The sequence below is a fragment of the Lycium ferocissimum genome, unplaced genomic scaffold (assembly GCF_029784015.1).
Source record: "Lycium ferocissimum isolate CSIRO_LF1 unplaced genomic scaffold, AGI_CSIRO_Lferr_CH_V1 ctg8557, whole genome shotgun sequence".
In the NCBI taxonomy this organism is placed as follows: domain Eukaryota; kingdom Viridiplantae; phylum Streptophyta; class Magnoliopsida; order Solanales; family Solanaceae; genus Lycium; species Lycium ferocissimum.
In genome coordinates this window covers 1-7,946 of record NW_026727313.1, presented here as the reverse complement: position 1 = coordinate 7,946, position 7,946 = coordinate 1, and positions in this window count along the sequence as shown.

The window sequence follows — 7,946 nt, the reverse complement described above, 5'->3', positions numbered from 1 at the left end:
TCTACTCCGATGTCGTTTTGACAAACGGTTTAGTGCGTTGGAAACTAGACTTTCTGAACTTCAATTTAGGCTTTTGTTTCACTTCAAAACTCCTGATATACTAGGAGATATACCCCTCTAAAATTGACCCAAAATTCTGTCAAATTTTCTAAATTTTCGACAAACTTATTTTCTTCAATTTGCTTGGTCCCAAAATCTTTCGAAACTCTCCATACATGATATTTATCATTAATCATACTTGATAATGGTCATGTCCTTTGGTTCCAAAGTTGTCTTTCCCGGTTACGACTTACAAGATCGTAAGTCATCCTTTACTTCATTGTTATGTACTTCCCATGACTTGTACCTTCCAAACTTCATGGGATGTCTCTGATACTCCACTAATACGGTGAAATACGTAGCGTGCTCATGCTCTAAAAGTGCGAGGTGTAACATTTTCATGTTAGAATCATGGTTGGGAGGGGGAATTTCATGATTCACAACCCTTAAGTTGGAAATGGAGTTTTCTCGCAAATCATGGGTTGCTTGGAAAGATTTCCAGTTTTTCTAGCTGGATAAAACTTGGGTGAACTATTTCTAACTCTAATTTCGATTTGAAAATGGATTTTCAAAGGGAATGATATATGGGTTCTGTCATAAATGGGGTTTTTGATAGATTAGTGGGAATGAAGGTCAATTTGGGGGTTAGATTCTCGTGAAACTTAGGTTTTTGACTATTTAGACCTTGGGTAACATATTTTAAACTTGAATTTCCGATTTTGCCCTTGTGGGCCCGGAGTCACTTTTTGGGGATGTTTTCAAGTTTGTACTAGTAGCATAGCAATATGGGTATCCTTAGAACCGTAATCTACTATAGTATAATTTTTTGATAGACTTTTCTCATTCGGAGGCGATTTGAAAGTAAAGGACTTAAGTTGGATAGTTCGAGGCTCTTGTTCAGTACCGAGGTAGGTTACGACTTACTTATATTTAGACTCCGATTAGCTAACGTACGTAGATGGTAGGTATTGAAGGAGAAAGCATTATAGGCCTTCGGGCATGGTGGTGGTGATAAACCCACTGTTTTGGTATAGATGTTGTTATGTGGACTTCTCGCCATATTTGCTTTAGGGTTGTGATTATAGATTGTGATGTTGTTTCTTGATATATCATTTAATTAATGAATAGGAAAGGATTATATGTTGACTATTTAAGTTGTGTCTGGTATTTTTGATATTCATTACTGGTTCCATGACTGAGATGTGGTTGAATTTGGTTCCATGCAGGTACATATCATGTATCTACATGCACGAATGGTTACATTAGAAACAATGGTATTTTCGTGTGGGCCCGAGCGGCAATTGGCAATAATGATAATCTATGTGGGCCCAAGTGGCAACGAAAATAATGATCATATGTATGGTCCCAAGTGGCAATGATCGTCTGTGTCGGTACATGGATTTCGCGGATCCCCTATGGGTCATGACTTTGAGGCATTGCCCTTAGCATGTGTGTACGTAATTGGAGAAGAGGCTTGGGAGGGCATTGCATAGCATCGCATTTCTTCTGCATTGCATTTGTTATCATAGCATGGCACATTTCCTCATTTAATTTCTTGGTTGATGATTTATTAAGTTGATTGCTTTCTTATAAAGTACTTGTTTAGTAACTTGTCGGACTCGAGGATTAGAGACTTCCACCTACACTATGACATGAGATTAATGAGATCTATTGTGGTTATTATTACTGTGAGTCTTACTTGAATATGCTTAGTAACTATATTGACTGCTTATCTGCTCACTTGTTGATTTCTTTCCATTTATATGTTTTATCTAATCGTTGTCAGCCTATGATGCCTAAAAGTACAAGTATTGTGCTCATACTACTCTTGTTGCACTCCTTATGGAGTGCAGAGTTGATTTAAGTTTTTGTTTGAGACCTCGTGACAGGTTCCGAGGACACCATCGGGGATTCTTGGGTGAGCTACCAGTCGAATTCGCAGCCCTGGAATCCTTTTTATTTTCTCTGTCTAAGTCTTCTCCCACAGACAGGATTTGTTTTCAGTATTTAGGGATTTGTAACTTCAATATCCAGATAATGTATTTCATATTAGAAGCTCTTGTACACATTAAGACCAGGTTTTGGGAATTGTAAACAACAAATTACTCATTCCGTGTTTGTTATATTATTATAACTGCTATTTAGTGTTTTCAAAGAAGTTTAATCCCGTATGTGTATGAAAAGGAACTAATAATTTTGAGCATGGTTCACCTACCAGGGGGATAGTGTGGGTGCCATCATGACGTGCAGATCGTGACGGGAATGTGCAAAGGAGATGCACAAATTCCTCAGTACGGAGGAGTGAGAGGCTAGCTATGGATGGTTTTAGGAGAGGTAGAGGCAGGCCGAAGAAGTATTGGGAGAGGTGATTAGACAGGACATGATGCAAGTCCGACTTACCAAGGACATGACCTTAGATAATAGGTTATAGAGGGCTCGAATTAGGGTAGAAGGTTAGTAAGTATTTGAGGGTTGTCTTACTTATCTTTGCATACTAATAGTTATAGTATTACTCTTGTAGGTCCTTATCTTTCGATAGTATTTTGCCATGCCTTTCTATACTGCTTTGGATGGCTTGTTCTTGCCTCTGGACCTATCTGATTGTTTCATTTGATACATCATCCTATTATCTTGCTGCTATTACTGCTTTTTATTACTGGTTATTGTTACTGATGCTTTTTCATTTCTCCTTGAGCTGCGGGTCTATCGGAAGCATCCTCCCTACCCGTAAGGTTTGCCCACACTTTACCCTCCTCAGACCCACCTGATGGGATTACACTGGGCATGTTGTTGTTATTCATGGTCGAACAAAGAGAAGAAATAACGAAGAACAACTTATCCTTATTATGTCAATTTTGTTTCCTTTATTATATGTGGTAAGTAGAAAAGATTGTTTAAACTTATTCTTCTTGATTCGTAGATGCGTAAGCTAGTTGTGTTTTTCCACATATCATGAGAGATATTTAAGCATATTTCCAAATGTTTGAGCCATCCTCTCAGGATGTATAAGAGGTCTGATTAGATGTATAAGAGGTCTGATTAGATGTTTAAACATCAAGTCAGATGTTTGAAACATTCTGTTATATGTTAAAAATATCCTATTAGATGTTTGAAATATCGAATTAGATGATTGAAAAGCCCTGTTAGATATTTCAATTGTTTATGTATATATTTGTGATATCCTAAGGTTTTGTGATCATATATTATGATTTCTATAGTAATGGAAGTTGATTGTCATGGTGAATGGGTAAAGTTTCCTAATTGTTATACTTTGCGTTCGAAGGGTAAAGAGACAATACAAATGAAGGTGTGTAGAGGTATTATATATGGTGAGTTTGTTCACAAGATTATTACTAGTTATGAGTACTTGAAATCCGAGTGATGTTTCCATCACTTACACGCATAACATTAGTAAAAAACATAAGATGGTAGTTCCATTTAAAATAAGAATGATGATCTTTTGTGCTTTTATTTGAAAGATGACAATAGTCTTATTCTAGGGTATGTGTGGTCGAAAGGTCGACAATTTTTTTTAATTCACCTAAAAAAATAACATTATAGTTATGGATTGCATGACATTGAAAAAGATAATTTGAATATGGATATCCCCAAAGATGATCTTTAAACATGGATATTCTAGAAAATAAAGAAGAAGAATATATAGGCTTTTCTAAAGTTAAAGTAGTTTATAAGGGATAGAACCATCTGTTATGGTTCACTTTTACGCAAGGCATAAAAGCTACTTCAAGGTTGTGGACTCTTTTGGATTTTTATGTTTTTAGAGTCACCAACTAATTTATAAGGAAAATTAGGAAAACCAAGTAAACGGGTTTAGTCAAACAAAGAAAAATCCTTTTAAAACTAGAGTTCAAGGTAAGGGTTCTGGTGATTCCTTGGGGAAGGCGTTAAGACACCCCGATATTAAGAATCTGTAGAATACGGTTGACCTTCGAGCTTCAATGTGTGATTATTGTAATTATTTGCTTAAAATAGTTTAATTTCTTGTATAACTTGTCATGGCATATCATAAAACATTTTGGCAAAAATTCCTTTATCAGAAGATAAAAGGAGTTGAATTTCTTTTTGAAAAGATTGTATATAAGGTACAAGGCCACTTCATTTCTGGACCAAAACACACTTAAGATTTCTCTTAAGTAGAGTTCAACTTAAACTTGGTCCAATGTTCTGTACTTTTTGTCCTTATAAACTTTATTAAAAACTTTAAGTATGTTTCCTTTATAAAATGCCATGGGTTTATGCAAGTATAGAAATATTTCTCTTCAAAAACAACAAGTTATGGATCCATTTTAGCCATTTTGAAGGTCAACCTCATCCTATTTTAAACCCTTCCTGAAACTAAGTTTTAAATGTATTTCCCTTTGTTTGTTTGACTTCAGGTTGGGCTTGGCCCAAAAAGGATTTGAAAATCCTTAATCTATGTTGAGCAATTTGAAACCCATTTTCACAATACTTATAATTTTTTAAATCGGTTTTTTTCTTCAGTTTTGTAGCCTTTAAGTTGAAAACATCTTCTTTTCTCAAAGTTGCCAAATATCCTCCAATTTTTCAGTTTAAAATTTTCAACTTATTTCAAGATATACATATACTCTAACTATCAATTGCTAGTTTTTTCTTGAAATGCAAGAGAAAATTATAAAGTCACTTGATTCGTTCCAATTATTGAAGATATGTCCTTTAGCTTTTGTCGGATCTTGATTTTGAAATAGTAACGGGTACCTATCCACTCTAAATTGGAAGTGCAAGAGGGGGGGGGGTGAATTGTAGCTTTTTCGCTTAGACAGTCGACTATATGAACAAACTAATCGAATATAAAATAAGGCAGGAATTAAAGTGTAGAAACTAAATGACACCAGATGTTTTATACTGGTTCAGATTCAATGTGAATCCTAGACCAGTCCCTTTGGGTTGCAAGGGTTTTCTCTGCAGCTCTTTTGTAAATGATTTGGTACAATGGTTGTTTGAATGGAGCTCCTACATCAACATTCAAAACACTCATAATCTTTTGATACAATTTCTCACCAGCTATACTATATCTCTCCTTTCTTTTTTGTTTACACTATATCACTCAGGAATACAATGTTTATGAAAAGTAAAGCAGAGAACTTGAGAGAATGAGACAAAGGTATAAGTCTTTTGTCTTGGTACAGCCTTTTTAAATAGATGGTAGCTTGATGTCGTTTTTGGTTCTTAAAATCAGAGAAGCAACCCAAGAGATTTGATCCTTGGAAATAGGAATATTGAGGATCCTATATTCCAAGAATAAAGTTAGATCTGTTGGAGCAGATTCCTCGCTCCATGTAAATCTGCTTTGAGTGGCAATGCGTGTTCCTTCAAAGGAAGGAAAATCTCCTAGACTCGTGCTTGATTTGAAAGCTTTAAGCTTGATTGAAATCTGTGGGAATATCCTTCCTTGGATAGCTATGCTTGATGTAAATCCTCATAATTGCAGTGATATTGTAGTGATCTCCTTGATAGATCTTCTTTCCTTATAAGCCACAATCACCTAAATATGGCTTGATTGAATCCTTCCTTGTTAAGACTTGATTGCAGTTGACATAAATAAACGATGACTTTATTTATGGAGTGGTTCCTTTAATATCCTTGCTTCCCTTATTTGGTTTTATTTCCATACCTCCACAAGTAAAATTGTCATCATTAAAACTTGATACTAACAATCTCCCCCCTTTTGAGGATGACAATTTAAGATACGATGTAGTCAACTTCCCTATCAATATGGTGGATGCTCCCCCTGAATAGGTGGGGGCTCCCTCTCAATAGTTGACTTGTCTAACTAATCAGTTGAATGCTGTTAGCTTCCCCTGAATAGGTAGAGGCTCAATAGTTGACTTGTCCTTCTGATTGGTTGACTGTTGTTCTCCCTCTTTGGTATCACTCAAAAAAATATAACAAGCAAACAAACACACAGCAATAGACAAGGTGACTTATATCAACTAGTAATTGTACTGGAGCACAAAATAGGCTGAACATATCAGCACAAGAGCAGCAAAAGACATAGCAACACAAAGAGACTTAAGCCCCACAAAACATATTTTTTAAACAAGCCAAAAACACCTAAAATAAAAACTACTCCTAGCACTTGAACACAGGGCGACGAAGAAAATAGGCCAAAGTATTAACAATAACATCTTTCATATTAGTCAGAGGTGCAGTTAGACTTTCAGGCATCGTACCAACACTGGCTTAGAGCTTTGTTGATAGTTTGACCGCCTCCTTTATCATAACATCCAACTTAACCCGTAGCCTAGATACATCAGCACCAGTTTCCTTAGTCGAATCACGAATCTTCTCTACTTGAAACAAAGTGGATGCCATTAAGTCTTAGATGGACTCAATTTTGTCATCCATAGTAGAAAGTTTGGAGAGAAGTTCAAAATAGCATTCAAGAGAGACAATGGAGGAATCAGATTTTTTGACTTTGGTAGACGGACCAGGGTTAGATTCATCACAGGCTTCCTTGAGCACCCAGGTTTCATTGCTTAAAACATACCCCATGCTACTAAACGCTTTAGAATTGTAACACTGCTTAACAGGAGTAATAGGATAGTCAACTAAGTCAATTTTGTGGACTTCAAGTATGCGAGAGATGAGCATACTAGAAAGGAGGCTAGAGGGATTGGAGGCACACTCAATCATGAAGTTGATAACTATAGAGGATAAATTGATTTTCTTTTTGGAGAGAAGACAGAAGGCAAAGATGGCATCACGTTGAGAGATAGTGGAATATGACCCAGCACGAGGGACAATGGCAGTTGCAACCATATGGGCTAGCACACGAGCCTAAAAGGATATGTTTAAAGGATAAATTTGAGCAGGGACAGAGGAGGAATTGGAAAGGACTTTCTTAACATCATCAAAAGATACTTCTAGAGACTCAAGCCAGGAATTTTTTGGTAATTCAGAAAAACCAGAGCAAGTAAAATGAAGAATGAAGTCAAGAACAGAGTAATTCAACACAATGTGGGTACCAAGAACCATAGTTTTGAGTTCATTTGGCTTAGTGGAACGAAGATTAGCATAGAACATACGAACAGGGATTTCACACACATGAGGAGGAGTTTAGAAAAAATTGTCCCAACCTTGATAAATAAAAAGATTTTTTACCTTACAGCAGAGAGAAACCATGTGATCAAGATCGACAATCCTACCAGAGACAATGGTTTTGTCTTCGAGAGACACGAACAGATCCCGATGTTGGTCATCCTAAAATTTTTTGCGAAGATCAAAAGGTTTTTCAGAGATTGTTATGAGTTTCTTTGGAAAATCGGAGCATGCAGTATCAGCAAGAGCTCACTTTCCAAGATTACACAGTAGATCAGATTCAGATGCATCAGAAGATGGGGAGTCGCTGGAGTTTTCAGAGTTACGAGGAATGGGAGAAGAGCTTTTGTTATTGCCCTTGAGTTGTTACACCTTGGAAATTTCATGTTATTTGTATTGTGAATAGATTAATGTAAGTATAGGGTGTACATGAAGTCCCTATAAGTTTGAGAAGGGATATTTGATCATTTTAAGAGTATACCTTAAGGTTCCAAAGGCATATGAGGCAAAGGTAGTAAGTTCGTCGGAGAAACTTAAGGTTGAGTCATATTTGGGAAAATTTCATATCATTTGAGTTATACATTGCTTAGAATCACTTTGAGAAAGAGATATAGATCCCCTTGTATGGTTAATGAAGTTTTATACAAGTGCCAAGAAGGTTCCATAAGGATTAGAGGTCAAACGAATAGAAGAGAACACGATTATGCGAAACCGGGAAAAGAGGCAGTGTGCGCCCGTGCACTGAGTGTGCTGAGCCACACACTGTGTGCCAACTCCATAGTTTGGGAGTTCTCACTGCCCAACACCACCCCTAAGTGGTAGGGAGA